The 26,559-nt window shown below is 42.2% G+C and overlaps 1 protein-coding gene across 1 annotated transcript in view; it reads right to left on the bottom strand.

Annotated features, from left to right (window-relative positions):
• LOC141793869 (uncharacterized) overlaps positions 1-26,559 on the bottom strand; it is a 355,863-nt gene that overhangs the window by 115,439 nt on the left and 213,865 nt on the right. The window lies entirely within an intron of this gene.

The following is a 26,559-nucleotide window of genomic DNA, read 5'->3' on the forward strand; positions in this document are numbered from 1 at the left end:
GCCAAAAGAATGTCGTCGACATATTGGAGGAGAGTGACACCAGCATGAAGAGATAATGACTGCAACTGCTGTTTGAGAGCATAGTTAAAGATAGACGGTGGAGTCTATGAAGCCTTGAGGTAGTCTTGAATATGTGTATTGAGAACCCTCATAAGTGAAAGCGAACATAGGCTGATATTCAGGATGGATTGGGACACAGAAGAAAGCGTTACCCAGATCAATGCACTTGAAAAACTTGGGTTCGGGAGAAATAGCATTCAACATAGTGTATGGATTTGGAGTGTCATAGTGAGTGGAAAGCACCACTGTGTTAATGGGTCTGAGATCTTGAACCATGCGGTAATCTGGTTTTCCTGGCTTTGGTACAGGATTGATAGGGGTATTCCATGGGGATTGGGTTGGAATGAGCACTCCAGATTCCAGAAGGCCTGTCATAGTGTTTCTAACACCTTCAATTTGCTCATATTGCAAAGGATACTGATGTTTGTAAATGGGGACAGTGCCTTTATTAAGAGGGACAATCACAAGAGTCATTAGAATGAGGCCAACATCTGTAGAGCCAGTGGATCACATAGAAGAGGGTAAAGAATCCAGTATCCTCTGGGTTACAGGATGTTCAGTGTTTTCCCTGTCGTGGGTGCATGGCAAAAATTGCTTTTGTAGCACCAGCAGAGTGTATGATCTGTGTGTTATCGCATAAGTACCTTTGGATGGTGAGAACAACAACCTAGCATTTTGTGTGAAGACTCAATCACAAGCTTCAATACATGTTTTGATAATTGGGCCTAGATTTTTAGCTTCACCACCAGAAGCAACTTTTAAGGTGATGTGGGGGCAAGAGGTGTCATTTGGCGGATGGGGTTCCTTAAGAGGTTCGTCAAGACTTACAGATGCAGCCACGCCTTCAGGGCCAACATAAATGTCTCTGATTTGAACAACAGGATTTTGTTCAGTTTCAGAAGAAAGAGTTACTTGACTATCCCACAGGGCATCATAGTTTTCATCACCAGGCAAGAAATAGTTTAAGGTACAGTGTGGTGGATCAACAGGATCAACATAAGTCCACAGGACTGAAATCCATTTCGACCACTCAGTCAAGGTGTTCTGAAGGTGAAAACCGGCATAATCAGGGAAAAGTCCCCACCAAATTTCTGCTAGTGCGTCATTTGGGGCATCTGCAGGGGATGTGGCACATTGCAGCATTTTCTTGAGAGTTGTCTTGGGTGTAGCGCAGCGATGGACATAACCATCAGGAAATGTAATGTCAACATAGTCAGGGGTCATCAGAAGAGAGATGTTTAGAGCACACATGATGTCTCTAGCCAGCAAATTGACTGGACATGATGGTGAAAGAAGAAAGGAATGATCAAACTGTAGTGAGTTCCACCGGCAAGGAACAGGAATAGAAAGAGGCCAATCTTCTTTGTTTTCCAAGAATCCAATAACATAACAGGTACGGTAACCCTTTATGGGGTGAGCGGCATAGTGATAGTTGAATATCTGGTGCCTGAATCCGGCATGAACACGTGATCTCGACCATTAACAGTTAGCTTCACTAAGGGTTCGAGAAACTGGTCTTCAGGACTCAGCGGGCCACCTGCAATTGGTTCTTAGACCTATGGCATCTGATTACTAGCTGGACACATGATGATAAGAATCAGAGCTGTGCTGAGGCTGTTGAGGGGGTGGATAAGAGCTTTATGGGTATAGGTTAGGATCTGTGTTGGATGCGTTAAAGTCACTTCTTCTTTGGTGTTCATAACTGTTATGTGGACAATTGTCAGCCCATTTTCCCCTAGAACCACAGCGGAAGCAAGAGTCATTTATGCCTCCATGTCTGTGTGAGGTGTGAGCTCAGTTATCAGCACCTCTGGAGGAGGGTTTCCGTGGGTATCCTCTGTGGCGGTATTCACCCCTCTTTCGGGTGTTTTTTTCAGGTGTGAGGGAAACGTTGGTTCTATCCACTCCCACTGAGAGGGAGGGGCTGGAGTGGAGGGAGGAGGAGCAGATGCATTTTGTACCATCTGTTTGGCCGCTGCCTTGTCTTGGCTTATCTATTTTTGAGATCTTTTAGTTGGGTTTTAGCCAATTCAGATTGGAGGGAGGCAAGCTCCTTATTTTCCTGACACTCTTGGTGAGAATGGTCGTCTAAATACTGAGTGACATGTTCAGCCCATATCTCATATGACATCTTGCTAAGGCGTGTAACCTGTTTTAGTTTTTTCTGGACAGCTTCAGGTAGGGATGATTCAATATTGGCACGAAAGATAACCTCTACTGCATCCAAATTCTTTGGGTCTTCTACGGTTGCATGTTACCACAATTCCCTGGCTCTGAGGAGGTATGCAGATCCTCTCTCACCATCTTTGGGAGAGATCCTGTTTAAATCACTTGCCTTTATTTGGAGTGGGAAACATGCACGGACGAGAGGCCATAAATCAGACACCCAGTGCTGTAATGGGCGATCATCTGGTACAGATTCAGTTGAAGCTGTTCATTCTATGTCAGAGAGCATGCTCATTGAGGTACACGCGGCGAAAGCTCTTCGAAAGTCACCAATAGCTGGGTGAACTGCACATGCTTCCAAAAAGGCCTAAATCCAGAGGGCCCCGCCCCTATGGATATCTGGTAATTTTTCCTTTATCAGAGCAGTATCTTGTAAGCTGTATAGGACGTATTGTGTAGTGGCACGGCCTTTATCAGTGAAAGACTGTATCAGGGGCATCTGAAGGAAACATCCACGACGGTCATCACAAGAGTGAACATTATCCAGTTTTGGTGTATGGGCGCTGTTGTCTCCGCTTGTGTCAGACACGCATGAGGTAGATTGGTGTAAAGGTTTTTGGCACATCAACAAAGGGAGTCTGACCATTCGTGGATGGAGCATGGCTAGCAGCAGGTGTGTGCGTGTTTGTGTGAGTGGAATCGAGTGTTATTAAAGTGGGATTGTCACTGTTAAGGAATGGGTTATGTGGGTTTGAAGAAACTGCATGTAGGTAGTCTTTAGCTGCATTGAGCTCAGCTGGATCTGTGCTGTAAGGGCCTGTATGTAGTTACCCTGCTTTAGAACAGATTAGATTGGAATAGAATAGAAATAGAATAGAAAATACTTTATTTATCCCCGAGTGGAAATTCAGGAGTCACAGCAGCAATTAAGAAAACAAAAGTAAAAAAGTGCACAGAAAGTGCAAAAAGGTCCACAAGAAAATAGATGACGACATCCCGTCCACCACTCTTCAGCCCAGCCAGTCTCTACCTCCATCGGGTCCAGGACTGAGCCTCCCCAGCAGTCTGTTCAGTCTCTGTCTCCTGGATCCTGTCTGCTCAGAGCAGGCAAAGCTCCTCCAATGTGGCGCCGGTGTCCGATATCAGCTCCGTCAGCCACGTCCGTGAACAGCACGATGCCACTCTGCCCTGGGCTAGCTTGTCCATCCCACTGGAGATAGATTCCACGTTCCTAACAACAATGGATGGAAGGACAGGTCCACGTTGTCACCTCCCACCTCGCCACCGGCCCTGCCTGGCTGTTCCCTGCGATCTCATCCTCGACCCCCCGAACCTCTGACCCCCCAAACCCCGAACCCCTGACCCATGTTCCCAGAGGTCTCCCTGGGGATAATGAAAAGGTCAAGGAAAGAGAGGACCGCAGAGAACTTCCATCTTTTCCCTGGCTCTGCCCCTGCCCCGCTCTTTTGTCCTCTCTATCAGGCTGAGAAAAACACAGTCGGACTCAGTGATAGCCCGTGCAGGCAATCCAGCTGGAATGCCTGCAATGTTTACAGAACTTACCTTCAAAACTTGTCTCCTCAGAGACTTTCACCCAAGCCTGCTCCTTTTTTTCCGGTCTCTGTAGAGTACACCATAGGCGCAAATCCAGGGGGGGACGCAGGGGTCATGTCCCCCCCTTCCATAAAGTTGTCCCCCCTAAAAAATCCAGTTGTAATTAATTTTCTAATAGTAACGGTTTCTTTTTCAATGGTGTAATACAAGTCATGCTACTTAAAACACAAAGATTGACGAGTTTAACTATTGAAGGATCACACACACGCCCCTGCTCAATCCTCGCAGTGGTTTGATCCAATCTATTTCTCCCGGCACGGATGCTGCAGCCGCGCACACACGCACACAAATAAACGCATACAGACAGAGCGGAGGGTCGCGGTCAAGTAAGTAGCTTTCACTGAAAGACTTATCAATCATAACTTCACTTGTTAAACAGACACACAGAGAAAATGAAAAGCAAATGTCAACTCCTTTGTCTGAAGTCTGACAGTATGCTTTAAAAAAAAAAAAAAAGTCGCTGGTTAAGCCTCCATCCGATGTGGTGCGTGCACACAGACACAGACTACAGAGCCCCAAGGATCGCGATTAAGTGCATTAAAACACTTAATCGCAACTACTAACATTTTATAAGTTAATTATCACACCGTTTGGCAAACAGCCTCTCCTTTATGATGCAAAGACGGCTGTGACAGATAAGACAGACAGGTGACATGCTGACATCCTCGTCCTCTCATTTATGACACAATATTAAAGTAGGCCTATTTAAGATGCCTCTAGTGAGATAGAGGCATCTCTAGTGAGATTTATGAATTCATAGATGAAGCCATTATTTATTAAAGTCTTATTATGTTCTATTCTAGATGTATTGATTTAAAAATAAAGTAGTTATGACTTTGACTTAGATCTTGAATGGATCCAGTTTCTAATTCTATTCTGGCTGTTAATTTTCACCCCTTATTGTCCTCCAATTAAAATCAACACTTTTTTCATTAATTTGGATGTAAAATACTAATTATTGAGTTCATAGTGTTGTGGACGTGTCGCTTCCACATTCATGCCAAAACATTTTTTCATGAACTAAAAGAAAATTAAATCTAGGCTGATTATCCATATTTGGGACTAGTCACTTTTTAATATCACAATATAAAACAACACAGCAGAAAATTATAGCATTTATTTTTATGTCCCCCCCTAGGAATCAGTCTCTGAAATTTTACTGTTTATTGTCCCCCCCAACAATGAAACGGGATTTTCGCCCCTGGAGTACACACGTCGTATCGTATAATTCTGGATGATGACACATCGCACAGATTGTTTTCTCCTCCAGCTTCCAGCGGAGTTGGGGCCAGAGCAGGCAGCGGTTCCCCCCAAATGTCATCCAATCAATGACGTTGTGGGGGAATGTCATAGCTGATTGGTGGCCGCGGCAAGCCTTCACGCAAATTCGCGTCAAAAGTTCAATATTTTCAACTCGAGCGAATTCACGTCTACCGCCCAAACACGTGAATGCTCCAAACACGCGAATGCTCCAAACATGCTGTGCCAAACGCCCCAAACGTGGCGCCCGAGGCGAATTGGTATCTAAATGCGTCTTTGCATTGACTCTGTATGTAACCGCACCCCAAATTCGCGTTTGGTGTGGCCATACCATTAGGGACTGCAGCTGAGTTAGTGTTTCAGCTGTGAGGATCCCTGTCCTCCTCCTCCCCTGCTGCACCCTGATGAGCTGAATCTACCACCAAACCAAGCAGAGGAAGCAGCAGTTTCCTGTGTTTCCTCTTGTGGTGATGGTGGTCTAGGTTCCAGCATACCATGTCCTTACCGTTTCCCAAGGCTCTTAATCATGGACTCCTTCTCTTCATCAACACAGCTAAATGATTTCTGCTTGAGATGTCAGCTCCAGCTAGCTGATATTGTGTCTCTGAGAGGTTCAGCTGTCAGTCACCCCCCCCCCCCCCCCCCCCCCCCCCCCACACACACACACACACACACACACACACACACACACACGCACACATACTTGGAAGTCTGTGAAGTGTTTGTGATTCATCTCTAAAGGCTCCAGTTTCCTTTTCAGTGATTGAAAGAACAGAGAATAAATCTCTTTGAAAAGTTTTTGTGGTCTGGAGCTCACATCTCTGCATGTTCCACTTATTATCAGAATTTACTCCAGCAAAGCAGAAAAGCTCATCAACAGAAACACACACTCTTCATGCCCATGTTTTAAATGATACACACATACAGACACACCCCAGATTCACTCACAACAGAAACCACAGAAAACAAACACTGAGGTCCTGGGACTGCGAGCGCCAGCTACACTGAGGTTAGCCCTGTACTTTAAGGGTGAGGGTCTTTGGTCCTACAGGGGTACAGTCCAGCTTCCCTTCGCGCCAGCAGCCTAAACTCCCCATGCCCTGTCCCACTGTCCCAAAGACACTGTCATAAATACAGGAGAGGCTACTGGAACATGTCCTCAAAACAGGAACAGTCACATTAGATATAAGTCGGACTTGGACAGAATTATGCTTCAAAGCTTTCTGTGCGGCAATAATTTCCACTCCCCTCTTCCAAAGGTGTCCACATCCATTGGCTCCACACTTCAAGTCCCACCATGCCACTCCGCCTATAACCACTCAGCGCCCAACCACAACTGCACCCTGTTCTGCTCCACGCTCAAAGTGTGTGTGTGTGTGTGTGTGTGTGTGTGCATGTGCGTGTGCGTGTGTGTGTGTGTGTGTGTGTGTGTGTGTGTGTGTGTGTGTGTGTGTGTGGATATAGAGTGCGGACACCCCTCCAGCCTGTTGTTCTGTGTGCTATTGCAGAGTTGAATAAACTGCCTTACCAGTTCAAACATCTATTCTTGATCTTGGATTTTGTGAAAGAAACTTCAGACTAAATTTGAGTTAGATATGTTTTTTTTTTTTTGACTTCAGGATGTTTTTTGACTGATGGGACCAATAACAGAAAAACAGACAGTGTTTTAGCCTTAAACTTGGGTGTATCTGCTCATGAAACCTAAGAACCTAGTTTATGATGTCTCAGGAACACTGGATATCAGTTACTGATTAGATCTCAGGGAACTTAACCCAACCCCAGGTTCATGACTGAAACTTCACAAGCTCCAACAGAAATGTAACCTGTGTGTGTGTGTGTGTGTGTGTGTGTGTGTGTGTGTGTGTGTGTGTTTGTGTGTGTGTGTGTGTGTGTGTGTGTGTGTGTGTGTGTGTGTGTGTGTGTGTGTGTGTGTGTTTTCTCTGTGCCATCATGAAATGAGTTTTCAGATATCAGAGTGTTTCCATCAGGCCCACGCTGACAGGCTCTATTAAAGACCCCCTTGGACCTGTTCTGCTCTCAGGAGTTGTTCTGCTGGAAAGCATGATGAAGAGATGGAGAACAGACAGGAGGAACACAGATCCAGTCTGGGTGTGTTGTCCTGAACCACATTCATGTTCTGCACCAGGCCCACATTAAAGGGATAGTTCAGTTTTTTTGAAGTGGGGTTGTATGAGCTCTATGTGACCACTAAGGATGTTAGATACAGTAGAAAGTTGTCTCCTCTCCCTCAGTAAGACACAGAAACTATCCCTAAAGGGAACTATCCCTTTAAGTTTCAGGGAGATAAAGGGAGAGGTTGGGGCTTTGAATGGAAGCAGAGTTTAGGTTTAATGTTTATTTGTAAAGCAGACTCTTAAGTGAGCTTAATGCAGGACTCCAGGTATTGTTAGTGAGGCTATATCCTGCTGTATCAGGCCGTTTGTGGGGGATACAATCTGTCCTGTGCTTAAAACCACTGCCTGAAGGAAAATCAATCTACCCGTAAAGTCGATTCAAATTAGAGCGATCCCTGTGTGTCGTAAGTGTGCATCATTATGAATGTACTCGTCTATTACTGCTACCATATGTTGGAGCAAAATGCTCTCTGCGGCGAGAGGCTGTACACCACTTTGCCTTTTGGAGACTTGATTAATGCAGACTTTTACAAATGCAGACTTTTGGTCCTATCTGTCTATTTGTGTGCAGCATGTCAGTTTCAGGTGAGCCAACAGTTTTTCCAACTGCCAGTCACATCACCGTCTAGTTTCTGTGTTCAAGGTGTCCGTGTGTTTTCTAAATCAAAGGCAACAAAAGTGGCTGAAATGTTTTAATGTCAGATAGAAACATACTTCAACTAAACAAACAGGCTGCAGTAAGATAAAACAACAATCCCAAATGAGCTGCAAACACAAAAAGTGTAACAAATGGCAAGAAGAGTCCGGGAAAGCTTAAAACTAACACCAGCTGCAGATCATCAGCATCATCAGTGGCAACAGGAAAATGGTCTGCCTACCAAGCAGCTAGTTTATTATGTGATAATAAGCCAAGGTTAGTGTGTTTTGCTTCCTGTGCAGCAAGGTAATAGTGTAATAACCAGCCAATGTTCGTGAGTTCTGCCTCCTAGAAAGCCAATTCATCATGCTATAACCAGCCAAGGTTTGTGTGTTGTGTCTCCTAAGCAGCTAGTTCATCTTGTAAGTACCAGCCTAGGTTACTGTGTTTTGTCTCCCAGGCAGCCAGCTCATCATGTTTTAACCAGCTATGGTTAATGTGTTCTGCCACCCGAGCAGCCAGTTCTTCTTGTTATAACCAGCCAATCTTAGTTTTTCTGCCCCCCACCCAAGCAGCCAGGTTGTCACGTTTTAACCAACCCAGGTTACTGTGTTCTACTCCTCAAGGAGCCAGTTCATTATGTCAAACCAGCCAAGGTTAGTTTTTTTCTTGCCCCCCCAAACAGACATTTCATCATGTTATAACCAGCCAAGGTTATTTACGGAGAGAATATTGTTTCTATATTATTCAATCATAAAGAATAGATTTGAAACCAAATAAGAGAATTGTAGGCAAAAGAGAATAAGTGAGAAATTTAAAAAAAAAAAAAAGTTGAGATTAAAACAGAACAGGTTATAACTGAAAAAAAGGTGAGATCAAAATACAACAGGTTACAACTGAAAAAAAAAAAAGTTGAGATCAAAATACAACAGGTTGCAGTTGGAAATAAAAAAAAACAAAAAAACAAAACAAAGCATATTTATTTCAATTTTTCTTATAAATCAGTCCTCTCTGCTTTCAAGTTGAAAAACTTCTCTTGAAAATCAGTCCTCTTTGTTTGCAAATTCTAAAGTTTTGCTTGCAAATTCTACTGCACTAAATGGGCGGGGCCTATGCTGGTGGATTAGAGAATAGTTTCTATTGGTTGGTTTGACCTGGCTTTAATGAGTGCGAGCGCCAGCTACCACTTCCCTCTCACATAACGCCTGGAGTTAAGTTGATAGTCTCTGGCTACAGTCCACCGTACACTCTCAACAACAACAATACAATATAATGAATTATAATGCCCTACTGCTGCAAGCACGCTAATTGGCATGGTTGTCTCTTCTAGTCACAGCCTGAGTATAGTAATGTTAGCCAAGTTAGTGATTAAAACATTTTGTTCCACGGTACGCACGGTATCATGGTTCCTACACAACAGTACAGGGTTTCCCCCAGGGTATTATAAGCCTGGCTTTACCTGCTCTCCCCACCCCAGGCTAAGCATTGTTTATTCATTTTCTAATTCACTTTTCGCACTCTATCAACACATGATTAGTTGTCTTTTTCATCATCACAGCTTCGTTGAGCATAGTTGCGCATAACGGGACATGTCACGAACGTCATGCTCATCAGACCGCTGCTTCACCAGCTGACTGAGAGGTCTGCACCGAGCCAACCGCGTTACCGTTAACGAGAACCGAGCCGCCGCTCCACAAGGCTCAGCCAGCTGCTGTAGCATGGCTGCTAGCTGTTAGCACAGAGCTCAAAGCTTCTGTGAGCTAAGCTGCTTTCACCACATGTGAAAATGATCCATCGTTTGATTTTTTCGGCTCGTAGGGCTCGCGTTTGTTTTCACTCAGGTCCTAACAGTTTGGACACTTTGAACCTACAGCGGTTGGCTGAGCCAGTCAACATCATGGTATAACTAGCCATAGTTATTGTATTTAACCTCCGAAGTAGCCAGTTTATCATGTTATTCCCAGCCTAGGACAGTTTGTTCTGCCTTCCAAGTTGCCAGTCCATCAAGTTATAAGGAGCCAAGGTAATTGTGTTTTCTGGCTCCTTAAAAGCCAGTTCATCATATTATTAGAAGCCAAGGTTATAGTGGAGCAGATAAGTGAAAAAATCGTTCACATGATGATGCAAGCATGAAATTTGGTACAAATACTCTCTAAGGGACACTTTTTTGAAATAAAACGTTAGACACGCCAAAACTCAACATGGCGGCCATTTTTAGAGATGGACGCCATTTCTATCAGACGATTCTTATTTCAAAAGTTCATATGGTGATGCAACCATAAAATTTGGCACAAATACTCTCTAAGGGACACTCTTTTGAAATAAAATGTTAGACATGCCAAAATTCAACATGGCGGCCATTTTCAAAGATGGACGCCATTTATATCAGGCGATTCTTATTTCAAAAGTTCAAATGGTGATGCAAGCATGAAATTTGGCACAAATACTCTCTAAGGGACACTCTTTTGAAATAAAACGTTAGACACGCCAAAATTCAACATGGCGGCCATTTTTAAAGATGGACGCCATTTATATCAGACGATTCTTATTTCAAAAGTTCAAATGGTGATGCAAGCATGAAATTTGGTACAAATACTCTCTAAGGGACACTCTTTTGAAACAAAACGTTAGACATGTCAAAATTCAACATGGCGGCCATCTTTAAAGATGGACGCCATTTATATCAGGCGATTCTTATGTCAAAAGTTCAAATGGTGATGCAAGCATGAAATTTGGCACAAATACTCTCTAAGGGACACTCTTTTAAAATAAAATGTTAGACACGCCAAAATTCAACATTGCGGCCATTTTTAAATATGGCCGCCATTTTGTTGAACACTTGTTATTTCAATATATTTCCATTGGTGATGAGAGCATGACTTTTTGCACTTATACTCTCTCACACTCATGAAAAATTAATTTAGACACCCCAAAATACAAATCGGTGACCATTTTTTATGATGGCGGCCATTTTATTCAAGATGGCCACCATTTCATTTGAACACTTATTATTCCAACTGTTCAAACAGAGATGCAAATGTAATATTTGGCACCACTACGCTTTAAGGGCCACTGTTTTTGAAAAATTATGTTAGGCATACAAACCTGAAGATTGCTGCCATTTTTCAAGATGGCCACTATTTTGTTTTAAAAGCTCTGTATCTGAGAACATTAGTAATAATGACAATACTAATAAATTAATGGTAAAAACAATAATTACATGAATGCTAAAAAGAATACATTAAAAAGTGTTTAATAATAATAATAATAATAATAATAATAATAATAATAATATCATTATTATTATAATTTTAAGAAGAAAAATAATAATGACCTGAAAAGATTACATACGTTTTCTGCCACAGAGGTCAGAGAAATAAAATACAGGCATTTATTTAGCAGGGATTTTTTTTTTTTTTTTTAATCAAACAGCTTAAGGTTGTTAAAGGGTGAGGCCTCAGCCTTAATTTGGCCGCAATCCCAAAAATGGCAACTGCAAATCCCAAGTTAGCCAGGAGGCTAACTGACTGGGAGAAATGTTGTCTTTGTCAGACAGACAAAGGAGATGAAGCCCTCCAATCACCACCCATCAGCTACATTTCCCAAAATGATGGCTACACCATGCTTGCCACCAATGTTCCACTATTTCACGAGCTCAATGCAATGCCAATGAGCCTGGACATGGAAAGGCTGGATGAAGGTGAAGGTATAGAGGCTACTTTGAGGAGGCACAATGCAAAGTATCACTTTAAATGTCGGGTTCTGTTCAACAACACCCAATTGCTTCGTGCAAAAAAGCGTAAATCTAATGCTCAATGTAGTGACACAGATGAAGACAATGCAAAACAACGTCGAACTATGATGTCCAGGAGTCATGATGATCAGGCTTGTATTTTCTGTGATAAAGTATCGCCTGCATCTGACCTCAGACAGGTAATGACAATGCATATGGATGACAGACTGCATGAATGTGCAGAAACACTAAATGATGGAAAACTATTGGCAAAACTGTGTGGTGCAGATGCCATAGCACAGGAACTCAAGTATCATCGTGTGTGTCTCACCAGTCTGTACAACAAAGAGAGATCCCATCTCAGAAGGCTTGAGAAAGAGTCATCTCAGGGTGAAACAGAACCAGATACCTTTCCTCTGGTTCTCTCAGAACTAGTCAACTACATTGTAGAAACCAGTTCTGATGGTCCTACATCCTTCCGTCTTGCAGATTTGAGCAAGCTCTACCAGCAGCGCCTTGAGCAACTGGGTGTTAATGTGCCTACAGTAAACTCTACTAGGCTTAAGGAAAAACTGTTGGCAGAGATCCCCGAACTCACAGCTCACAAACAAGGCAGAGATGTGCTCCTTGCTTTCCAGGTAGATGTTGGCTTGGCTCTTTCTCGAGCCTCCGAATACTCAGAGGCACTTACCATGGCCAAGGCTGCAAAAATCCTGAGAAGGCACATTTTGGATCATCAGTCCAGATTTGATGGAACATTCCACAAAGGGTGTGTTAAAGATTCTATCCCTCCTCTTCTCCTGCAGTTCATTGGTATGGTAGAACATGGAGCTGACATTAAATCACAGCTGAGATTTGGCACTTCACAGACTGACCAGGCTATTGCTCAACTGTTGCAGTACAACTGCTTCTCCCGATGCAAAGAGGGAGCAGCCACCCATAGACATTCCAAAGACAGGGAAACTCCATTTCCAGTATACATTGGTATGTCTGTTTATGCCAAAACCAGGAAAAGAAGCCTGGTTGGAATGCTGCATGAACATGGTTTGAGCATTTCATATGATAGGGTGCTGGAGATATCAGCTCAACTGGGAGATGCAACTGTCAACAAGTATGTTGAGGAGGGTGTGGTCTGTCCTCCAGTGCTAAGAAAAGGGCTGTTCACCACTGCTGTCATGGACAACATTGACCACAACCCCTCTTCAACAACTGCTACTACATCCTTTCATGGCACCAGCATCTCTGTATTTCAACATCCTACCAAGGAAAGCAGTGGTGAAGAGCGTCAGCAGCTCAGGTTTGGTCCAGAAAGAGTCAAGTCTGTTCCGGAACTTCCTGACTCTTTCACCAATATTCACCCTGCCTTTTTCAAGACAAAGAATCCTTTGCCACCGAATACCCCAATGCCAAAGCCAGCCATTGATGTGTTCAGGTCTCAACTTGCCCTTGAATATGAGTGGCTAGAGAAGGTAATAGTGATGGAAGAATTTAATGATACCGTGAGCTTAACATGGTCAGCACATCATGCTTCATTGAAAAGGGGCCCAGAATTTAATGTAAGCATCACATCAATGCTTCCACTTCTCAGAGATCAAGCCCACTCTGTTGCTACAGTTAAGCATGTGATGGAGAAAGTGCAGGACATAGTGGCATACCTGAACCCAGGCCAAGTACCTGTTATCACAGCTGACCAGCCAATATATGCCCTTGCAAAGCAAGTACAGTGGCACTGGCCAGAGCAGTATGGAGAAGACAAGTATCTTGTCATGTTTGGGGGTCTCCACATTGAAATGGCAGCACTCAAGTCAATTGGCACTCTTCTTCAGGGTAGTGGGTGGACAGGGGCCTTGGATGAATCTGGGGTGGCTTCATCTGGCACTGCAGATTCATTCCTGACAGTTGCCAGTATCACCAGAACACGACAAATGCATCAGGTAACAGCATGTAGTCTTTACAAACTCTTGAAGTCAGCATACACTGACTATTGCCAAGAGAGGGCAGATAAAAATGAAGAAAAGCTAGGCTTTGAGGAGTGGTGTGAAAGCCGCAAAGAGCAAAGTCCACAGTTTCGATACTGGCACTTGATTCTCTCCATGGAACTGACGATCTTCTTACTCATTAGGTCATTCCGTGAGGCTAATTTTAGTCTCTACTGTGAGGCGCTTGGTGAGCTGATACCGTACTTCTTTGCCAACAACAACGTCAACTATGCCCGCTGGCTGCCCATCCACCTCAGAGACATGTTAACCCTGGACAAGAGGCACCCAGGGCTGGCTCAGGAGTTCAAGAATGGCAACTTTGTTGTTCACAAAACCAGTCGCAACTTTTCTGCACTTGCTCTTGATCAAGCCCATGAGCAAGCAAATGCCATCATCAAGGCTGACGGTGGGGCTATTGGTCTCACAGAGGATCCATCTGCCCTGAGAAGATGGATGGTTGCTGGCCCTGAGGTTAGCCGTCTGGTGTCACTGTATGAAAGTGAGGTGCACACCAAAGAAGCATGTGAGCATACGCTCCACCATGAGCAAACACCTCAAGCTCAAAAGACTTTCCTGGAGAAGGTCAAGAAACTGTCTAACTGTCTGCAAGACCTAGGAAATCCATTCCAAGAAGAGAGTCATGATTTGTATTCCATGGACACAAGAGATATTGCCAGTGCCAGCTCAGCAGAACTCTTACAGTCACACCTGAAGAAGGGACAGGCAAAATCTCAGGAATTTGCACAGGGTCTGCAAAAGAACCCTACCACTTTCTATGAACCAATCAAGAGAAATAAAGTTGACTTCTTCAGCCAAGATGCCACTACTGTAGAGCCACCAAGGCAGAAGTTGGTGAAGGAGGATTGCCAACTGTTCTCCAAACTCTTTATCTCATGTCAGAGTAGAGAATGTGACCTGCAGGAGTTCTTCCAACATGAGAATCAGCCCTACCCCACTGCACTAAGTGACAGTGGAAAGCTTTATGCTTGCCAAAAATCACAGCTGGTCTCAATCTTAGAGACCCATACCACATCTCCAGACCAAGAACCAGACACTGATGTTATCATCATAGATGGTTCAGCTTTTGTCCATACACTACCGCCAAAAAGATCAAAGACATTTCAGGACTATGCAGAACTGGATGTTCTACCCAAAATACATGCTTATGCCACAAAGTACAAGAGTACGCACATTGTATTTGATGTGTACAATCCATCAAGCCTCAAAATGGAAACAAGATCCAATCGAGGCCAGGGAGGTCGAAGACAAGTGAAAAACAATAATAAAGTTCCATCAAATTGGCGCAATTTCCTTAGACATAATGATAACAAGACAGAACTCTTCCACTTTTTGGCTGACAAGATCACTCACATGATTGTGCCAAACTTGGTTGTTGTAACCAAGGGACCCAATGTCTTGAGCACCTTTGGAACCTGTTTGGACAGCCTTTGATAAATGTTTCCATGAGGAAGCTGATAGTCGGATCTTTGTACATGCTAAACATGCTGCAGAGCAGGGCAGCAAAAGCATCATGATCAAGGGCAATGACACTGATATTGTTGTCATAGCATTAAGCATCTTCCCATCCCTCCAGGTACTTGGTCTCCAGCAGCTATGGGTTGCATTTGGGCATGATGTGAGCCTAAGGTGGATTGGTATTCATGACCTGTGCAGTGCTATTGGACCCATGAAGACCACAGGCATACCGTTCTTTCACGCCTTCACAGGTTGTGATACGGTATCAGCCTTTCGCAACAAAGGCAAAAAGACTGCCTGGCAAACCTGGGACATTTGTCCTGAGGCCTCTCCCATCTTTGGCAAATTAAGTCAATACCCTCCTGTAGTGACTGATGGTGACCTTGGGATCCTGGAGAAGTTTGTGGTCCTGATGTACGATAGATCCAGTACAGCTGTTAGTGTGGATGAGGCTAGGCTTGACATGTTTGCGCGAAAGCAGAGACCCTATGAAGCCATTCCTCCAACGAGAGCAGCTCTGCTTCAACACACTAAACGTGCTGCATATCAGGCAGGCTGCATTTGGGGTCAGGCAACCAAGCGCCAACCAAAACTAGAGAGTCCCGCTGACTGGGGGTGGAAAAAGGTTGGCGAACATTGGGGGGTCTTCTGGACAGCCAATGCACCAGTTGCAAAAAGTTGTGTACAACTGGCCAAGTGTGGCTGCAAATCAGAGTGCTGTGGAAGGTGCAAATGTTTCAGGTTGGGGTTCACCTGCACAGCACTGTGCAGCTGCAAGTGTGAATAGGAGAGTAAGCAGCCAGCTTGAGTCTTTGGTATGGCTCAGTCTTTGTGTAGTTACCTTTTCGTTCTTTCTCTGTCTCTCTGTCCCTTTCTCTCGCTCTCTCTCGCTCTCTTAAAAAACATAATAAAAAGGAAAAAAAAATATACATATATATAAAAGCAAGAAAGCAAAAAAAAAAAAAGGAAAGAAAAGAAAAGAAAAAACAAAAAAAAACAAAAAAAACAAAACAAAACAAAACAAAAGCCTCCCTTGTGGCTGTTACCTTGTCGTGGTAAGGGAGCTTGTGTACTCTGATGAACCCTGTGAGCTATGCCGTAAGGGGGCAATCCTGGCAGGTTTTACCAATTCGGACAGGTCAAGGGTAAGGAGTCAGACAAAACACAGTCAATTAAACACTCATGGCTTACAGTTTCGAAGTTTCAAGTAGCTGTAAATGGTTCCTGGTAAAGTGACTTTACAAGCACACTTAACAACAGTTTTCTAGTATGGTGGTGGCTATCCTAAAAAATGACTACCATTTTTAATTGTCAAGTGTCAAATGTCCTTGTTCAAATGAGTGGCTCAGAGAGAGTATTTGTGCCATCTTTTGAGCTTGCATCACCATTTGAACTTTTGAAATAAGAATCGCCTGATATAAATGGCGTCCATCTTTAAAATGGCCGCAATGTTGAATTTTGGCGTGTCTAACGTTTTATTTCAAAAGAGTGTCCCTAAGAGAGTATTTGTGCCAAATTTCATGCTTGCATCACCATTTGAACTTTAGAAATAAGAATCGTCTGATATAAATGGCGTCCATCTTTAAAAATGGCCGCCATGTTGAGTTTTGGCGTGTCTAACGTTTAGTTTCAAAAGAGTGTCCCTAAGAGAGTATTTGTGCCAAATTTCATGCTTGCATCACCATTTGAACTTTAGAAATAAGAATCGTCTGATATAAATGGCGTCCATCTTTAAAAATGGCCGCCATGTTGAGTTTTGGCGTGTCTAACGTTTTATTTCAAAAGAGTGTCCCTAAGAGAGTATTTGTACCAAATTTCATGCTTGCATCACCATTTGAACTTTAGAAATAAGAATCGTCTGATATAAATGGCGTCCATCTTTAAAAATGGCCGCCATGTTGAGTTTTGGCGTGTCTAACGTTTTATTTCAAAAGAGTGTCCCTAAGAGAGTATTTGTACCAAATTTCATGCTTGCATCACCATTTGAACTTTTGAAATAAGAATCGCCTGATATAAATGGCGTCCATCTTTAAAGATGGCTGCCATGTTGAATTTTGACATGTCTAACGTTTTGTTTCAAAAGAGTGTCCCTAAGAGAGTATTTGTGCCAAATTTCATGCTTGCATCACCATTTGAACTTTAGAAATAAGAATCGTCTGATATAAATGGCGTCCATCTTTAAAAATGGCCGCCATGTTGAGTTTTGGCGTGTCTAACGTTTTATTTCAAAAGAGTGTCCCTAAGAGAGTATTTGTACCAAATTTCATGCTTGCATCACCATTTGAACTTTTGAAATAAGAATCGCCTGATATAAATGGCGTCCATCTTTAAAGATGGCTGCCATGTTGAATTTTGACATGTCTAACGTTTTGTTTCAAAAGAGTGTCCCTAAGAGAGTATCTGTACCAAATTTCATGCTTGCATCATCAAGTGAACGATTCTCTTGAAATTTGCAGTTATCTGCTCCACTATTAGTGTGTTTTGCCTTTTAAGTAGCCAGTTCATCATGCTACAACCAGCCCTTGTTAGTGTTTTCTGCTTCCCAAGTAGCCAGTTCATCATATTATAAGCAGCCTAGGTTAGTGTGTTTTGCCTTCCAAGTAGCCAGTTGCATCATGTTATAACCAGCCAAGGACAGTTTGTTCTGCCCCCCAAGCAGCCAGTCCATCATGGTATAACCAGCCAAGGTTAATGTATCTTGCCTCCCAAGCAGCCAGCTTTTCATTTTTAAGAAGCCATGGTAAGTGTGTCCTGTTTCATAAGCAATTGTTTTGTCATATTATTTCCATTGTAGATTGTTTTCTCCTGCCTTTTTTGAAGCCAGTTCATCATGTTATAACCAGCCAAGGACAGTTTGTTTTGCCTTCCAAGTTGCCAGTCCATCAAGTTATAAGCAGCCAAGGTACACTGCAAAATCTTGAGTGTTAATTCAACTCCCATAGTGTTAAACTTAACACTTTCCCAGAGTTTATAAAATCCTCACTGACTCAGAGTTAATTTAACTCTTTGAAAAGTGTAAAATTTTAACTCTCTCATAGTTTTAAAATTCTAACACCCACCATGTTATTTTATCAAACTAAAAGTTGTTTTGTTTCACACTAAGCTAAGTTGTTCTGTTACACTAGGGGGTGTTAAATTCGAGCATTTACAGTGTTAATACATCACGCATTCAGTGTACACTGCAAATTTGGGACAGTAAATTTAACTCCCTTAGTGTTAAATTTAACACTGCTCTGGTGTTTATATGTGAACCACTGAAAAAGTGTTAAGTTAACACTTTCCGGTGTTAAAATTTTAACACTACAACAGTGTCACCCAGAAAACTCTCAAAATGCAAAATAACACCACAATGGTGTTAAATTAACACTCAGTTGGTGTACTTTGTTCTTCCATTGGTACCACTATGATAATCACCAAAAAACAGATTAAGTGAAACTGAGAACATCTATTTTTCTTTTCAACGACTTACAAAAGAAATTTGAGAGCACACACACTGTCATCCAAAAACTTCTGTAACACAAGGTAGTCTATGAATGCAGTTCCCTCCTCACTCACGGTTCACTGCAAATTTGAAATGGCATGATTTAACTCCCTGGGAGTTAAATTTAACACTGCTCTGGAGTTATTGTGCCCTGCAAAATCTTGAGTGTTAATTCAACTCCCATAGTGTTAAACTTAACACTTTCCCAGAGTTTATATAATCCTCACTGACTCAGAGTTAATTTAACTCTTTGAAAAGTGTAAAATTTTAACTCTCTCATAGTTTTAAAATTCTAACACCCACCATGTTATTTTATCAAACTAAAAGTTGTTTTGTTTCACACTAAGCTAAGTTGTTCTGTTACACTATGTTAGGATCTGCAGTGTCTTCCCCTTTGTTTCTCCTCTGTTGCCCCTCCCCTCTTGTCTGTGTTTGTCTGGTTCCCTCTGTATTTGTCACTGTGGGCTGGGCACCACCTCCTATCACCTCACCTGTGCCATCTGCTCACCTGTCAGTCATCAGCTCATCAGCCACCACTCTCCTCTGCAGTATGAAACCCAGTCTGAATCTTCACTCGCCGCCAGTTCGTCAGCTACCTTGTTGGTAACCTTTGGAAGAGCTTTTCAAGATTTGTCGGACTTTTTGGCTCTTACTAACTACCTTGTTTTTTCTGTTTGCCTCTAGCCTTGCCATTTTCACCGCCAGTCTGCCACAGTGCCCAGCCTTCCTGCATTCTTGTTTTTTTGGATAAAGAAATAAACCTTTCTTCAATCACTCAGTCTGGTCTGTTCGAGGGTCCTATTCTAGCCTGAAGCATAAGCTTAACACACTAGGGGTGTTAATTTCTAGCATTTACAGTATTAATACATCACCCATTCAGTGTACACTGCAAATCTGAGAGGGTAAATTTAACTCCCTTAGTGTTAAATTGAACACTGCTCTGGGGTTTATATGGGAACCACTGAAAAAGTGTTAAAGTTTAACACTTTGACAGTGTCAACCAATCAACTCTCACAATAGCCATGGTTACATGAGGAGTTTTTCGTCTTTCCGAATGGAATCTTTCCGAATGACTTTTCAGAAAACACTAGCATACATGGAAAGGAATATTCCAATCTCTGGTCTACATGCGCCGCTGTAATGGAACAGAATAGTCATTTGGGCATGAGCAGAAAACGTAAACATCACGAGATTTATCAAAGCTGGAGGACGGCAGTTTGTTTATCACGGTGTTGCAATACTCCGTATTGCGAGTTTGTCGTCCGTCCCAGTCTTGAAATTATGTTTATTTCTTTCAAAGTTTGGATCAACAAAAACCTTTCCGCAGCAGTCCAGTGCTGACGGCGCGCAGCCATTTTTAAAGTTGAGGAACGTCTCTAATTGCGTCTTATGTTTTATCTGAGCATGCGCTGAAAGAACGTACCCTGACAACTTTCCATCTGAGTGGATACATGATACCTCAATCGGTTTGGGGAAAGGAATATTCCACCCCTGTGAAACCGATTAAATGTCCATTTGGGTTGGCACTTTTCGTTTGAAATGAGGTGTATACAAAGGTTAAATTCTTTCCGTTTGAGCAAAGAAGCCGAATGCAAGCGGAATATTTGGGTCCATGTTAACGTGACTAATGTAAAATATTAACGCCACAATGGTGTTAAATGGACACTAAGCTGGTGTACATTGGTCTTCCATCAGTAACTCTATAGAAGTAAGAAAATTCCACTGAACCACTTGTTAACAGTTAACACTTGTTGGTGTCTTAAAATTAATTTAATAAAGAGTTAATCAAAGTTAGAGTTTAAGTGTGCAGTTTCTGAGTGTTAACACATACATGTGTGATAAACACCCTAAAAACGGGCTGAAGTGATAACGAGAACAATGTTTTCTTTCTCTTAAATAATTCCATAAGATGTATGACAAGAAACAGACCTTTTCATCAAAACACCCTTGAAACACCAGGGAGGCCATTAAAGGGATAGTTTTGATTCTTTGACATGAACCTGTATGGCATCCTCGTCTATAGTTATGTACATCAGCGCTGTCTTACCCCTGTCAGCGTCCTGTGACCCGAGTTCTGGTGCGGTTTTGGTCCGGACGAAAGTAGTCCGGCAACATGGCTGGGGTCACGAAAATAAAGCGTTTTTCCTCTCAAAACAATTTGTGTTCAAAGGAGTGATAAATTTGTATCACAAAACTGCAAACCTGAAAAAAATCAGACTCCGTTATCGCTTGGCACCACTTTCTGGTGCGTATCACTGTGCCGCGCGGTGCATCCAGCTGACCGGCGCGCACTGAAGTTTGGCAGTGTTTACTCAACACGAAAGAGTTATTGGGGAGCAAGAGCGATTAGTACATAACGTAACAAGTGTTTAAACATTAGAAGCCATATTATATTATCCTTTGTAAAATGGTGCGGACTTGTGATTTCCCGGGCTGCAAAAACAATGATGTGCCTCAATCTCTGCACACTTTTCACCGCTTTCCTACCTCGGACATTGCCCTGAGGCAACTTTGGCTTCTTGCTATCGGTCGAAGTGTGGAGACAAGACTCAGGACAGTAAAAAAGCTCCGTGTTTGTGGTGTGCACTTCGGCGAAAAGGATTATGTTGCCTCACAACCAGGACGGACAAAGAAACACATTTTGAAGAGTGCTGCTGTCCCTGCCCCCCATTTAAGAACAAAGTGTATTGCCATTTTTAGAAGAGAACTACAGGCCATCAAGAATAAGCTACAGACATAGTCAATCACTCAATGTCCTAAAACCAGTGGAGCTCCTATAAAACATAATTTTACATGTGTAGACTGTTATTGTTGTCAGCAACTAATGTGGACGTGTGGATGATCCTGTTTGTATGAGCAGCGCATGCTTCCAGACACAGTATAGGCTATATGCCAGCTAGGCTATATACCAGTTTGTAAATGACGAGGGTGGTCAGTGTCATTTGGAAATTAGTCCAAAAATTGACATGAAACGCACAATATTCTTACTTAGCCAGAAAGACTGTATATGTGAATGTAAGTCTATTGCGCTCTAATAATATTGTTGAATATATGTGCAGAAACGTATTTTTCACAGTTACATTTTGTATGAACTAAAATGTGTGATATGATATCTCTGTTAGTGTGTATATGTAAAACATGAGTCAGATCATATCTTCAAATCTACAATGCTAAATTTGAGTATTATTATTGTTATTATTACTGTTTCTATCTTAGGTCTGCATTCCTGTTTCAATGGCAACAACAGCACAGGCTGAGCGCAGTATGGAATCAAACCCTGAAGAAGTTGAGCAAGATTTTCATGGACTCCCTCAGTCAACCCCTCTGAAGTCCAGATCTGACCATAAGCACATGTTGGTGGTTCTCACTAGCCCAGCAAAAATGGTCTCTACAACAAAGCCATCAACATCCGGGTCATACTTTGCCCTACCGCCCACCTGGACACAATCACAGGTAAGCACAAGTTCCCATCTTGTTTTGCAAGCATTTTTTCATAGTATAAAGGTAATTTGACACGGTCAAAATATGAAGATGAGGCTCATTGCATAAATTAGATTCACATAAATGTAGCCAGTAAACCTTTTTACTTTGAATTGTACTTCACTTTATTTTTCATTCACAGTTAGGGAACCCGAGCTCTGCAGTTGCATCTGAAACACTGGATACAAGCATGACTTCCATAGAGGCACCGTGTGAAAGAGATGACAGTACATTTCTTCCACTGAGTAGTGAATGCACATCCACAAGAACATCTTCCTCAGACGTAAGCATAGCGGGTGCAGAAAATAGAGGTGACTGGTCTGAGAGGAAGTGGATTGTCAATGAGTCTGCACTTTTGGAACTGTTTGCAACTTGTCACACATGTGGTGTATCCATTAATGACAATAAGATCACCAGCAATGGATCCATGATCAAAATAGAATGGACATGTCTCAATCAACATACAGGAGTGTGGCAATCCTGTCCAGAGGTTCGTGGAATGCCTGAGAATAACCTTACATCTTCAGCAGCCATTATTTTCACTGGAACAACACAAAATGAAATAGCAGAGTGGGCCGATCTTCTAATTTTACAGCTGCCAAAAAAGACATCTTAATATTCACTGCAATCAACCTACATGATATCTGTTATTCACAAAGCCTACACTGACATGCAAGAAAAAAAATTATTTAGATCTGCAGTTCACAACTGCTGCTTCTCAGGCAAGAATTTGCCAAGCTGTGTAGTTGTATTACTTGTAAAAACCTACATTTAGAATATATCTTTTATTTTGTTTGCTTTTATTTCTGTCTACTATGTTGGTCCTTAGTAGCTGATGATGATCTAAATACCTATGATTTTCACTAAACAAAAAGCATGGCTAAGTATGCACATTTTGTGGCAAAGAGTGTGTTTGAGAAATTCGCAAAGCTGTGTCTCAATTTCCCCAAACAGGAGTTGAGACGCCGGTGGACGTCTTTCCTGCACCATGTGTGCGGTGTTCACCGCTGGGAAGAAGATGGGCAGGAGTACAGATGTTACCACGAGGACCTCAGTGAAGATCAACAAATAAGGAAAAAATGGTTGGAGAAAGGATCTGCTGCCTGGAACGCTCTCTAGTCTGTTGTACTAGATAAAAATCTCTTGCGAGACCTACGTCTCATGACTTTGTTCAAGCACACAGGTAAGTTCAGGTAGACTTATGAGCATGAAGTTGTTCACATTTGTCCCAAAACATATCAGAACACCTCTTAGGGGAACATGAATAATATAATGCTTCACCTATCCTTTGAAAAAAACAACAGCAATTGTGCTTTATACATTTACACCTGTACTTTTTCTGGATAACTGTCCAAAATGAAAGGATGATCACAGTAATTGTAAATAAATATGCAAATAAATATTATTTGTGGATCTTTTGTATATATAAAATTAAAAATGTATAAATTATATATATATATATATTTATATATACCATTCTCATCATTCTTGTGTCCCCTCTCTCTCCTCAACTTGGTGCAACAGGTCATTCAACGACGGCTTGACAAAAATATCAGCCTTGGTGATAAATCTTTCCACATCCATCCTCCAGTCAGCATACCTGCCAACATTGCCCCTACTCCAAAGCCAAACAGGGATGACTTGGTGACACAACATGCATCGCTTTTTCCGAAAACACAGGCTGGTGATAAAGAGGTTGGCGTCTAACAGTTTTTAAGTCTTATTTGTGGTCTATTGTATCATTATGTGTAGTAAGAGTAATAATAACCATCACATCTGATAAATTTAGAATTTAGTTTTATTGTAAATTACAGGATTTTCTTTGCGCCTGGTATATAATAAGAATAATAAGAATGTAACAAATTTTGCAAAATGTACAAATAAACTTGTCTCTTTCATACATCTAAAATAACTGCAATGCATCCTCTGATTCTTTGAACCCTGCATATTGGCCATTTGGTGATGGATATTTTTTTCTTATTTCCTCCATCACATGAGGGAAGAACTCTCCTGTTGCCTGGACCAAGCTTCTCTCCTTTCAGGGCCCATTCTATCACAATCCGATAGGCAACCAGCCTGTACTGTCTGAAATGGCAAACAGCACAATATAAGTTGTTGTACACCTAATATGACAACATGAACAACTTGAGAATACAAAATAATAAAGAAATGCATCACTATTGCAACTGATATTTACAAGATTATGATAAATCAGATTCCTTCAATGCCTGATGTGTAGAGCTGTTTGATGAAGTAGCCTATTACATGAACACATGCTAATACAGTATGTCCTAGTAATGAACTTCATAATTCATCACTTGTATAGTATGAGGTTATAATAGAGGAGTCAACACTTACTCTAAAGACAACTGACCAACAGGTCCAGCTGGCCTGGGACGCTTCTTCCAGTTAATTTTAGGTACGTGGAAAAAGGTCTGTAAGACACCCTCATTTAGTAGTGCAGGGAAGTCATTACTGTTTGTGAAGCAGACAGAAGCTGCAACACTGGCCTCCCCATCAATTGACAGGTTTTGCATCTGTGGCATGATGAGGTTTCATTCATGGCAGCAGTAGCACTCCACCTCTGTTGGCATGACTTCACACTTCTGACAAGTGCACCACCATGTGTCCGTCACCCTCTCTCTCACGGCTCCAGCTGTGGCTCCAGGAGCGACATGACTGTGCCTCGCCTCTCTCTCCACCCGTTCTGACTCCATCTGACGAATTTCATCATCAGTATATTTGGGTTCACAGAGATATCCCCTTGGCTTTGTGCTAAATGTAATGCCATCTTCATCACGTAGTCAGACATTTTATCGTTAACCTTTTTAAGTTGAAATGACGGTGACAATGTGCGCCGGTCAGCTGGATGCACCACACGGCGCAGTGATACGCACCAGAAAGTGGTGCCAAGGAGTCGGACTTTTTTCAGGTTTGCAGTTTTGTGATGCAAATTTATCACTCTTTTGAACACAAATTGTTTTGAGAGGAAAAACGCTTTATTTTCATGACCTCAGCCATGTTGCCGGACTACTTTCGTTTGGACCAAAACCACACCAGAACTCGGGTCACAGGACGCTGACAGGGGTAAGACAGCGCTGATGTACACAACTATAGACGAGGATGCCATACAGGTTCATGTCAAAAAATCCGAAGTATCCCTTTAATGCCACCGTCCCCACTTGTGGTTTTGTTTTTTTGTTTTTTTACAGTGAACCATTCTTTATTCTGCACTGTTAACCCAGAGTAGTTTTGCAATCAAACATTTAAGTAAGGTTTGCTTTTAAAAAAAAAGAAGGTTTTTTTTTATTACTTTGACTGTTTAAGTGCATTTTACCGTTAGACATTAATTTATGATGTGACAGATTTTGTGACCATGAGTGAGGAGGGAACACAGTGGATATGAGACCCTGCTGAACATTGAATGGCTGCACAGGGGCACAGACCCCAAGTCCCAAAGAGACTATATGACAGACCGACTGTCTGTGCTCTGCACATTGCACAGACCAGATGACTGTGCTACATGACATGGACTGGCTGTCTATGCTCTGTTTGTCATTATGGAGCCTTTTGGTAGCACTTTAGATTACAGCCCGTGTCTTACAGTGTAGTTTCCCGTCTCTTGCAGTGTAGTTTCGTCAACTGTAGGGGTAACTCTCACACATGTACCTTGACATTTTGCGGTACCTATCGGGTAGTTACGCTCTCGTCTTACAGTGTAGTTTCCCGCCTCTTACAGTGTAGTTTCGTCAACTGTAGCGGTAACTCTCACACATGTACCTTGACATTTTGCGGTACCTATCGGGTAGTTACGCTCTCGTCTTACAGTGTACTTTCCCGTCTCTTACAGTGTAGTTTTGTCAACTGTAGGGGTAACTCTCACACATGTACCTTGACATTTTGCGGTACCTATTTGGTAGTTACGCTCTCGTCTTACAGTGTAGTTTCCCGTCTCTTACAGTGTAGTTTCCTCAACTGTAGGGGTAACTCTCACACATGTACCTTGACATTTTGCGGTACCTATCGGGTAGTTACGCTCTCGTCTTACAGTGTAGTTTCCCGTCTCTTACCATGAACTTGTCAAAACAGTGTAATTTTCCTGGGCATATGCTTTTGCTGTTAATGTGCCACTTCCTCTTAACAATTAGTATGGTGAATAAAGTAGACCAATGATGAACCTAAACACTGTAATGTATTGATGAGTATGTGTTTCACACAATAAAGATAAGACTTGCAGATGTAAAAAAAAAAAACTTTATTTTTTTAAACACACAGAGACCCCACATAGTAATTCACCTTTTAAGTAACCCGGCCATTAAGTTAACACTTGCCACTGCTTACTGTCTAACTGTCCAGTACTTCCACTGCGACAACCCACTACTTTACCTGTAACTACTGGTCAACAACTGGAACCGGGCTGGATTTTAAAGTGCACACTTGTTGGCTTTACTTACTGTGTAACTACCCACTACTTTACTGTAACTACTGGTCAACAACTGGAACTGGGCTGGATTATAAAGTGCACACATGTTGGCTTT

This window comes from Halichoeres trimaculatus, unplaced genomic scaffold (assembly GCF_033239565.1).
Source record: "Halichoeres trimaculatus isolate MK-OKI-2021-1 unplaced genomic scaffold, fHalTri1.1 fHalTri1_scaffold_7, whole genome shotgun sequence".
In the NCBI taxonomy this organism is placed as follows: domain Eukaryota; kingdom Metazoa; phylum Chordata; class Actinopteri; order Labriformes; family Labridae; genus Halichoeres; species Halichoeres trimaculatus.